The 12,187-nt window shown below is 38.5% G+C and overlaps 1 protein-coding gene across 3 annotated transcripts in view; it reads right to left on the minus strand.

The window, feature by feature from the left end:
* LOC109036100 (orexin receptor type 2) overlaps positions 1-11,176 on the minus strand; it is a 553,272-nt gene extending 542,096 nt beyond the window's left edge. For 2 of the 3 annotated variants that reach the window (XM_072304480.1, XM_072304482.1), the window contains exon 1: positions 9,659-11,176. The gene's annotated coding sequence lies outside the window, so the exon portion shown is untranslated. The remainder of the gene's footprint in view (positions 1-9,658) is intronic. The other variant, XM_072304481.1, reaches the window with a different exon arrangement.
* Between the last annotated feature and the right edge of the window lie 1,011 nt (positions 11,177-12,187).

Here is a 12,187-nt window from a genome sequence, read left to right on the forward strand (position 1 = left end):
CAGTAGAGAAATATGCCACCGCGTGCAAAGGAAAAACGTCGTGAGACTTCAGGCATTGCCAAATTTCCGCTGGCAAATCACTAATTTTTTGGAAATCATTTGAATATTTTTCTGCCAATTTCTCAGATAATTTTGTCAGTAATTTGGTCTAAAACGTCTGAAAAAATCAAGGAAAAATATCTTTAATTTTCCTCAGAAATAACCATTTTATCCAAGGAAATTTGGCAAATCTCGAACGTTCATACGGCGTTCTTCCTTAGCACGGCGCAGTATTATCATGCGGCTTTGGTGCTATCATATGATTTAAACGACAAATTTTGATTTAATGACTACGCCACTGGTTTATTGGGAAATCTTCTGAAGCGAGAATCTAACGAGAAAGTTGATTCTCGTGTTATTCGGTCGCAATTTCAATCAATCGAATAGAGCAGGAAAACAATGGGCTCGAATTGACAAAATTTAGTGCATATTATGCAGTTCCGTGAATTAGAACGAAGCGCCCAATTCATAAACAAAACATACCTTCTTCAGTCAAGAATTCGAAAGATGATTGATTGCGAGCTTTTTCATGCATGCGTTCCTATTCAGCGATGCCATTTCGCGATTAATTTTGGAACTTTTTTGAGTGATAAAACGTGAAATGGCCATAAAATAGCCAACACGCATCATGCTTCGTTTCGTATTAATGTGAATGTCTCGCCCTAATCAATCAATTGGGAGAAAAAGAGACGCTACCAATTTTCAGAGGGATAATTGACCGCGTCATCACCCAAGCAGTGCATATCCGAATACTTTATGCGTTTAATTTCAAGCAGTGTTTATTCATAATTAAATCAACTCGCAAGATGAACATAATTTGAAGCCCCGTAACCGGGAGCGCATATTTTAAAGGGAGAGGATTTTCTATTACATGCTCAGGATATTGGCCCCAAATCTATTCGATTCAATGATGTAAATGTTTTGTAGGCGTATATTGTGCAATGAATCACAATGGTTTATGGACCACGTTTAGCAGAAAGGAACCAAGCCACACCAGGTATTGCCAAATTTAACCGGGCAATTCAATTTTTTACAAGAGAAAGTTTGTGCGGGTTCGTTTGAAAACTTTAAGGAATTTGCTTCGTACTATGCAGAAAATTCACTGAAATTTTCACAAAAACCGTAAGACCATTTTTATGTAAAAAGTTAAATAATCCAATCAAATTTGGCAATAACTGATGCGTTTTAGTTAATTTCTGCTTAGCGCGGTCTATTAGTCCCTGTGAAAGATACAAAATAAGAATTGAAATATAATGCGGGTTTCGCAAATTTGACGTATTAGTGCTAAAAGGGACTAGGTGGAAACGAATCAAATCATGAATACGTCACGTAGCACGCAAGCTCTCCACATAACTCCTTGTAATTTAATTCATTTTCATTAAAAGCATTAGCCACAATAAAAATCGGTAATGGTTTTCGTCGGGACACTAAGCAACGCTGGAATAAAGTCAAGGTGTAAAAGAAACATTTAAAACTTTTGTCGCCTGCAACGGATACTGAAATACGTGTATTACGACACCTGGATGCAACTATACGGACTCTATGGATGTCCGTGTTGCATATGCACAGAAATGAAGGCGTTTTGACTTCGGACACAATCCGCCTCATCAGCGGGGCTGAATGGTGCGAGTCAATGAATGGAGTCGGAAAAAATGTGAGAACATCAAAAGCTTATGTCGAAGTTAAAACGGAACGTAGAGGTTATAGAAGTTGTTTCTTGATTTTCTCGTAAAAGTTCTTTCAAAAATCACACTACACAATTTATAATGCGAAGTGATTAACATGAAAAATTTGCAGTTTTAGTAGAAAATTGTATGTTCAATCTCCTGAGGGGCTCGTTTGATTGTGTGGAGGGATTTACTACGCGTATCAAAAATGACAGAGTGCCTTAAATTCTTCCTTTACACTTCAACGGCACTTCATCTCTTAGGCACGAATAGCTGCTCTACGAATCATGCTCCCCAAATCGCGATGTCAAAACTAAAGCACAAAATACACTCACATCCTACGCCTGTATGCAACTATTCTTGCCCAGGAGATATCTTTGCAGTATAGGTATAAAATTCAGGTAATATTCGTTCTCGATCTTGAATCAGTGAATCACCCTGTGCGAATCTCATACAGTACTCAAAACATTGAGCTGGGTTTAGCGGGCAAGACCTTGAAAATAGGGGTGCTATTGGAAAATCTTTGCTTAAAACCAGGGACGAGAAAAGACGAAGAAGAGAAGTTAAAACATTAAATTGTGATTAGAGAATTTTGTAAAAGTGCACCTGAGCAAAATTATAGACGAACCTAGATTTTCTCAGTCTTTAGCAGACGTAAAGATTTAACTCCTGTAATATATGTTCTCAATCTTGAATCAACGAATTACCCTGTGCGAACCTAGTACAGTTCTTGGGACAAGTAAATGCTGCCGACAAGTCAACGATTAAGATTTTAAAAACCTATATAAATGGACGAAAATTTAACTCACGTGCACTATACATAAAACTTGGGACGCGTTTTGACACCTTACCGCAGCTGAAGATGACGCCTAAGGTATCAAAAAGTTACTCAGTTTTATGTATAGTGCAAGTGAGTTACATTCTTGTTAATTTTTGCTCCTCAAACAGATAATGCAACTCAAAGAGTTAAGCTAGGTTTAGCGATCGACTATGAACATGTCTGTATAATAGACCTTGAAATTAGGGATAATTTCGGCCTACTTTTGGAAGATCTTCGCCTAAAACCAGGGACGAGAAAAATCAAGAAACGGGACTGTGAACAGAAATTTAATTTCCATTAAATGGACCGCGTTAAACAGAAAGGAACCAAGCCACATCAGCTATTGCCAAATTTAATCGGGCAATTTAATTTTTTTCATAAAAACGGTTGTGCGGATTTTTGTGCAAATTTCAGTGAATTTTCTCCATAATACAAAGCAAATTCCTTAAAATTTTCAGAGGAATCTGCACAGACGTTCTCCCATAAAAAATGAAATTTCCCTGTTAAATTTGGCAATATCTGATGTGGCTTGGTTCCCTTCTGTTTAACGCGGTCCAAATGGTGATTACAGCAATTTGTCAAAGTTTGACGGAGCTAAAATTGTAGGCGAACCTAGATTTGCTCTGCCTTTAACGGACACAGAGACTTAATCCGTGTAATATTTGGACAGCATTTACAATTGGGAACTACAATTTCTGGCTCAGTTTAGAAACAACGTATGTACCATTTGTTTCCCTATGCACATGCGAGTTTTCTCGGATGAGCCAGCAATTAAAGTTCCCCATTGCAAAACGTAGTCCACTTGGACCGCGTTTAGCAGAATGGAACCAAGTCACATCAGCTATTGCGAAATTCAACTGGGCACTTTAATTTTTAACTGGAGAACGTTTCTGCGGATTCCTTCGAAAATTTTGAAGAATTTGCTTCTCACACTGAAAAAAAATTCTCGGCGTTTTTACCAAGGTCCGTTGGTACCTTTACCATCTCACTTTTTTACCAATTATTGGTAATTTTACCAAGACAGACTGGTAAGCTTACCTAAAAACCGGTATTTTTACTGTTTTTTTCAGGTAAGAATACCACTTTTATTGATAATCAATTCCCGGTAACTTCGCCATTTTATCTCAGTAATTCTACCACAGTCGATAAAATATATTGGCGTTTTTACCTAGGTCCAGTAAAATTACCGAGAAAGTTCAATAATTTAACCGAGATTTCTCGGTAAAATTACCAATTCCATAAATAGTAATATTACCAACAAAAAACTGGGATCAAATAGAACCCTGAATTCTTGGCAATTTTACCCTTTTCTTAGTAAATACACCGAGATTTTTTTTTCAGTGCACTATACAGAAAATTCACCAAACTTTGCACAAAAATCTGCACAGTCGTTAAATTAAATTGCCCAATTAAATTTGGCAATAGCTGATGTAGCTCGGTTCTTTTCTGCTTAACGCGGTCCATTTCTTCTCAATCTTGAATCAGCGAACCACCCTGCGCGAACCTCATACAGGTCCAACTCCGAAAATTGAGCTTGGTTTAGCGATCGACTATGAACATGTCTTTGAGACCTTGAAAATAGGGATAGCTTTAAACGATCCTGAAATTCAACTGGGCAATTTAATTTTTAAGTGGAGAACGTTTCTACGGATTCCTTCGAGAATTTTAAAGAATTTGCTTCTCACTATGCAGAAAATTCACCGAACTTTACACAAAATCCGCACAGTCGTTAAATTAAATTGCCCAAATACATTTGGCAATAGCTGATGTAGCTCGGTTCTTTTCTGCTTAACGCGGTCCATTTCTTCTCAATTTTGAATCCAGAGGCGTGGCGTGCTTTGCGATATATCGATTGTTATGTCATTTAAACACATGGAGAAGGATCGATAAGTAGAGTGTTCGCAGCGAACACCTTAATAATCGATTCTTTACCATAGGTTTAAATGGCATAACAATCGATATATCGCGATTCACGCCACGCCACTGCTTGGATCTGCGAACCACCTTGTGCGAACCTCATACACATCCAGCTCCGAAAATTGAGCTTGGTTTAGCGATCGACTATGAACATGTCTGTAAGACCTTGAAAATAGGGATAACTTCAAACGATCCTCGGTTAAAACCAGGGACGAGAGCACAGTCCCTCATGTCCCGTCGCGACGTCCCGAGGAGCCAGAGAAGTGACCGAGGAGACACCAATTAATTCTCGATTCCCTCAGGATGATAAATGACGCTGGAGGGGGAGGGGGAGGGGGATGGCGTTACTTCTGTGGAGTAATTCCACCGGTCGGATGGAGCTGTTGCAAAATTGTCTTTTCATGAAGGGGAGAGGTAAGATCCCGGACAATATTCATTATTAGAGACGTTGAAATCAGAGACAACACCACCGCTATCTTCTCAGTAATGTGAAATTTACACGGAAAAAAAGGTAGGGGTCGTCGGACAGGGTTGCACAGGTGAAATGAAAAATATGAAATATTGAAAGTATCGATGAAATTTCACAAAGTTTGAAAAATATGAAACATATTTTCAAGGGCTGGGTATGTAATACGCGCGCCAAAAACACCAAAAAGCAAAAACCAGTCGAATTTCATCTAATTTTGCATTTAATTTCGAAAAATATCGTTCAATGTCTCTCATATTTTTCTGAAGTTTCATGAAATATTTCGCATGAAATTTCAGGATTCCATTTTTTATGAAAAATTGCAAACCTGTCGTAGGATGATAAGGGCATTTCCAATTAAACGTAGTGGTACCCCAATAAATTAGGTTAGTAACCGTGGCAACCTTAGCGAGATTGTGAGCATATTTCAACAGTAAGGTTGGCCTGAGAATCTTGGTACAATATACCATCAATACTGGATATATAACCTTAGTATTTTAATATTGCACCAATATTAGCAACATTAGAAATCCAAGGTCAGGTGGTGCTCGGTGATTCCAAGATTGTCACAATGTTGTCACAATATTGGTTATACAATATTGGTAAACTAATACTGTCGTAGAGTTATGTTTTCAATATTGCAGTAATATGTTAGTTTTAACATTGGCACATTATTAAAAAAAATACTGAACATAGGCTTCTGCTTATAATATTGACACAATATTGACACAATATTAGGAAAACAAAATTGCTAAAATAATATCGAGACGATGTTATCTCTGTGATACTGCGGTATTGTTATTATGTTAACATTCAATTAACGTTAGAACAACAAACATAACAGGCTTCTGTTCGTAATATTGTCATAATATTGACACAATATTGGATATCTAAAACTGCTGAATTGATATTATGCTAACATTATTTTTACAACATTGTGGTAATATTCGCACTTTAACATTGTCACAAGATTAAGAAAATAAACATTTTAGGCTTCTGTTTCTAATATTGTCATAAGATTAACACAATATTGTGCGCGGCGAGCACAATTCGACCGCGTTTGCTATTTCCGCCACCAGGGCGCGCTCGCCGCGGATCTGCCGTTGCGGTCCCTTTAAGGGCAAATTAAAGGGCAAAAACTGCGACCTTTCGCTTTTTGACGTAATAGGCACATGATCCATAGGCGTCTAACCCATCTTACCGATATTCTTAGGCCAAGGGCTCAAATGGAGCTTTTTGGCAACGGTCCGCGCGCGGCCGCCCCGTCAATGGGGCTGGTTCTCGTTTCGCCTGGGCAGTGCCCGTTACAAGTGGGATCCAAGTTGAATACTTCAGCCAGTGCAAGCAGCCAAAAGTAGCTGACTTAGGAAGGTTCCTCGGCACTCCAATGTTCCGTATGCCTAAATGTTGCGGCACTACACCAACTCGAGTTGCGGTACTATCACAATTAATTAGAAGTGCCCATATCGTCTAACGGTGCCACAATTTTAGGGGATAACCCCTAACCCTTTTTTTTTTTTTTTTTTTTTTGATACTTTCGCAAGTCAAAGCTTAAATTCGTAAAATCGTCACCTTCGGGCCGATGAATCACAAACGGCGTGCGATGTTTCGAAATTTCCGCCGGCATTTTATTTTCTTACAAAGAAATTATTCAACAAAGCTGTCCAAAAATTTCACTGAATGTTCTTTGCGCTGCCGATAAAATTCAGTGAAATTTTCGAACAGTTTCGACCAACAAAAAACAGTTTTCTCTGTGAAAAATAAAAGTATGGCCAAAATTTTGAAACGTAGCCTAGCGCTTGTGATACTTTCACCGGAAGATGACGATATGACTCGGAATCGAAAAGTTGAGTAATTGGTTAAGCAATTTTAAACCTAATTTGGAAAACTTGCCTCGAGAAGTGCTCACCCCGAAATTCATTAGTCATAGCCATGAAAAATTGAAAACAATTATCTGCCGATCAACATTCAGGGAAAAGTATCGTTGATCTCCGAAATTAACTCTCGCCATGCCCGATGATATTGATTAGATCGTCAGTGAGGGATCTCTAAAATATATCGATTGCCAAATGGCGAAACCACGTTGACAACCGTGGAGTGAAGGGGTAGTTCTGCTCTACATGAGTCTTAAAAATAACCAACTGCCATCTAACACAGAGAGAAAATTTAAAACAAAAGTTTCGTTAATACAGGAGAAAAATAACAAAATAACCCAAGCCTTCGGTCGACTCTGATGTTCTCCAGTCTCTCCATTCCATTGTTTTCTACGCTGAATTCGCCATAAAGTATGCCAAAATAAACAGAAAATTAGGGTTGGTTTGTGTTTCACCTCCTATGTCAACCAAAAGTAACACAAGAACACAAACATTTTTATCGATGTAAGCTGCTTTGCTTGAGCCTAGTTCCACAACACAGAAATCCTAAAAAACAACATGTCGAACTCTTGAAATGACTCCTTTTCCTGAATGTAGTTCAACTTACGGATAATTTAAAAAGGAAACCAAAATCCGATTTTGTCACCTCTGGGTGATTTTATTCACATATCTGTGGTTAGTACGTAATCATTAGCAAGTATAAAAAAATACCGCATTACGCTATCTTAATTGGACTGCATTTTGAAATTAAGAACTTCAATGTCTGATTCACTTAACAAAAAACACTTATAGGCATACGGGAGGTAATGATGCATACGCTGTTTCTAAACTGAGCCAATAATTGTTGCTCCTGATTGTAAAATGTGATCAATACACGCAGATTTCACCAAAAATCATCAGATTGGCCGGCAATAATTTCCCGCGACTTTTAATTTTCAAGGAAGCCGAGGATTACATTGATACACTGGGAAAAAAAACACATTGGATCCAGAGTCCAGACTCTTAAAAACATCGACAAGAAAAAGTACTCTTGATTCAATCAGAATCTAGCTTAAATCAAGAACCAAGCCTCTCAATTTAAGCAAATTTTGTTTTGATTCAAGCAAAAATCCGATTGAATCAAGAGTATTTTTTCTTGGCAATGTTTCCAAGAGTCTGGACTCTAGATCCAATGTGTTTCTTTTTTCCAGTGTATAATTGGAGTACATCTTCATTATCCAGACTCCGAATTTTCTTCACAGAGACAAATGTGTAACCGACAATAAGCCATTCATTTTCAACGAAAAGACTTTCTTATCGCTCTCAAAAAAGTTTGTTTCCATTTGCAACAGAGATACTGTCCGAGGACATTTCGTAGCTCCTCTGACGTAAGGGCGTATCTCTACTTCCACAAGAGCCCCCACAAGCATGGAGCTATATGGAGAAAAATGCTCACGTGGAAATTGAGATACGCGCTTACGTCAAGGGAACATCGGTTTAGAGCCTACGTCACTCGGTTGAGCAATGAGTTTTTTCCTCCAAAAGAATGACCTCCGACGGAAAAACAACAGTAGGTTATTCAACTAAAAATGAATCAGTCAGTTCGAAAACTTACCAACTCGGAAAAAAAAATTGCTCAGGAAACACCTAAAACTGCGCAGCGGGCGAAGAAGTTAGTTTAAGAAAAACCTTTTTGGTGCCAAAGGACTTCGTAAAGCACAAAGTTGAAATCGATACACCATGTTCGATGACAGAGAATTAAGCGTTTAAAAATTTCCGAGTTGGTGCGTGTTTTCATTCTCACCGACTTTCAGATAATGATTTTTCATAATCTGCCCTGAAAAATTTATATTTTTCGACCTGATTAACGCTTGAATATTTATGTAACTTGTTGGTACAAGGTATACTGAACGGAAAAAAGGAAACCGCAAAATCGGAAGGTCACCCGTTTCCCTTGAAATGGCCAAAAATTGGTATTTCCAATGAAATACTTCGATTCTTCCCTTTTCCCGTCACTGTTTCGAGCACTTCCGATTGCAATTTCGAAATTTCCTTTTGCGTGCAGATGCTTCTATCCATAATTGTTACTAAACCTTAAAAAATTGAAAATCGAAGATTTCGAACTCACTGATTCAAATGTGACCAGCGGAAAATTTTAACATGTTAAATTTTTTGGTAAAGTTCTGCATTACGGAAAGTATATGGACCGAGTTCAACAGAAAGGAGCCAAGCCACATCAACTGTTGCCAAAATTAACTAGGCAATTCAATTTCTTTATGGAGGAACGTTTGTGCGGATTTCTGTGAAAATGATAAGGAATTTAGCTTCGTACTACGGAGAAAATTCACTGAAATTTGCACGAAAATCCGCTCTACCGTTTTCATGTAAAAAATTAACTTGCCAAATTAAATTAGGCAATAGCTGATGTGGCTTGGTTCCTTTCTGTTTAACTCGGTCCATATAACTGCTGTGGCTTACGTTTTAGCCACAATACGAAATTTTTACTTAGATGTGCGAAAATACAACTGCGTTTTTTTCATACATAATTTTTTTAAGGAAATGGAGCTGAATGGAGACATAACAACTAATGATGACAGAATTACTTTGAAATTAGAAAAATTTTCAAGAAAAATTTACCTCACAGAAATAACATAGAAATATAAAATTTGGACCGCGTTAAACAGAAAAGAACCAAGCCACATCAGTTATTGGAGAATATAAATGGGCAGTTTATTTTTTTACATTTATACTAATCATTAGCAATAGAGAAGGAGAGGTAGAATGAATTTAGTGCATGTGCTTGCATAAAAAAAATATTTTTCTACACAAAGCACGCAGATATAGATGCAATTCCTACTTAAATTACAAAACTAGTGAGGAAGAAAAAAGAACTTACCAATTTTCGAATTTCGGTCCATTTTTAGGTACTGGAATGCAATCTTTAGGAGGGCGGGCTAATAAGTGCGTTCAGAACATACACTGCACTGTCAAAATGAGGAAGATAACACACTGAATGCCAAGTATCTTGATGAAAATTTAACGAAAGAATCACGTTTGCATTCACATTCGAGAACAATTTCCTTAAGAACTAAGTAAACAACAAAAATACGACGAAGCCAAATGAAACACTGATTTAGATTACAATTTCAAAATATTAATTTTTTCCCTAGAAATCTCGTATTTACATTCAGAGAAATTGGTAAATTTTACACGTCTCATAGCATCGAAAAACGAACGGTTGAGTCAGGAATTCCAATCGGAGAATTTCACTCTGATCGCACACACGCAGCTTGAAATTTTTAAGAATCTATTTTTAAGGACCGGTAAATTTTACGCACACGAAATTAGCATGGAAATTAAAGTATGAACACAAAACATCACTCACAGGCGGAAAACCCCGCTATTTTTTTAAGAATGAAGTAAAAAGAGAGCATTCGGTTAGGAACCGCGAACTAACTGTCGGAAAAATGGACTGCCGTTTTGGAACGCGTTGAGACTCCATATCATGGGCAAAAAAGAGAGGGGGGGAAATCTGCAAACTTTGTCAGTGATCTCGCTTGACTAGTGCATCTAAATTCTGTCCGGAGGGCCTTAGTTACAGGCTCAGCACAAGTAGAAACCGATAATGTTTTCACATTCTTTCAAAATCAACGGCTGCGGAATGGTCGTGCAGGGATTTTGAGAGTCTAAAAATTCTGAAATTTTGCAAATTTTGAGGATTTGTCAAAATAATGCGATTTTCGTCCGTGTGGCAGAGACTTGGCACGAGTAAAACCGATAATTTTTCAAAATCGATGACTGCAGATCGGCGATAAAGGATTTTCCAAGAACGACCAATTCTGAAATTTTGCGAAATCTTTAGGAATGAGTCAAAAACCACTCGATTTTTGTCCATAGAACAGAGACTCGGCACAAATAGAAATCGATAAACTTATCACGTACTTTCAAAATCGATGACTGCGAATCGACAATGCAGGCTTTTTAAAAAAACCAAAAATTCGGAAATTTTGCGAAATCTTGGGAATGAGTGAAGAACCACTCGACTTTTGTCCATAGAACAGAGACTCGGCACGAACAGAAATCGATGATATTTTCACGTGCTTTTGAAATCGACGGCTGCGGATCAACAATGCAGGCTTTTTGAAAAACCAAAAATTCGGAAATTTTGCGAAATTTTAGGAATGAGTAAAGAACCACTCGACTTTTGTCCGTAGAACAGAGACTCGGCACGAACAGAAATCGATGATATTTTCACGTGCTTTTGAAATTGACGGTTGCGGATCTGTGATGCGGGTTTTCGAGGAACTGAAAATTCGTAAACTTTACGGCGACCGGGAAATCGCGAAATCGGGCGCGCTTCACGTGCCTCCTACGGCGGGGACGCCGGCAAGCCAAGAGGCGGGAACTGAGCTCCGAGATGAGATGAATGGGGGGCTTTATCGCGCGTCGAGAGATGGCGCCACTGAGCAGCGCACAGCCCCCCAACCCGCGTTTCGGGCACTTCGTTTTCCCGAGCTTTCCTTTCGCGAGTCAGACTCAAAGACGTAAAGACGGAGCGCTAGAATAAGAAAATGAAGCCACGTCTCCTTTTCTGCCGTGCTCAGGAAAAACGCCGTATGAACATTCGAGAGTTGCCAAATTTCCCTTGAAAACATGTATTTTGTACGACATTCCTGCACATTTTTCTTTGAAATTGTCTAATATTTTAGATTAAATTGCGTAAAACATTGTCTGAAAATTTTGGAAAAAAATATTCACAATTCTCGTAGTAAATTCGGTTTTCATCGAGGGAAACTTGGCAACGTCTGAAGGCTCATACGGCGTTCTTCCTTAGCACGGCAGTTTTTGTTAGAGACCCTGGTAAAAATTGGCGATAGGAGCTGCGTTTCAAAATACCGTAGGAGTTCTTATAGCCGACTGAAGAGGCCGATAGAAAATCATATAGCTGGCTGTAGAAAGTGGAAACAAATCACACGGCCGGGCTGCAGGGAGCGATAAAAAATTATACAGGCGGGCTATAGTTCCTATCGCCGGGCTTTACACTTTATCGCCTGGCTGTTGCTTTTTCGTCGTCGGCTATACAAAAGCTATAAGACATTGTGTAGAAATTCGTGTGCTTTGGAAATCATTAAGTTTGATGAGGAACTACCTTAATATTTACAAAACACACATTATATTTTCCTTTAAAACATATTTTTTTTTCATCAAGTATAATGAGAATAATCCATACAGAGTGTGCAAACCTTTCAAAGTCATGAGTTGTAAAACGCTGACTCCGCGAGATTAAATATTGGATCCTAACACAAAGCGGAGCGGCGGCGCACTGGCGCCTACAAACCTAACAGGGATACTTCACGCATTGCGCAACGCGTGAAGTATCCCTATTAGGTTTGTAGGCGCCAATGCGCGTTCCGCGCTCTCTGCC

This window comes from Bemisia tabaci, chromosome 9, assembly GCF_918797505.1.
Source record: "Bemisia tabaci chromosome 9, PGI_BMITA_v3".
In the NCBI taxonomy this organism is placed as follows: domain Eukaryota; kingdom Metazoa; phylum Arthropoda; class Insecta; order Hemiptera; family Aleyrodidae; genus Bemisia; species Bemisia tabaci.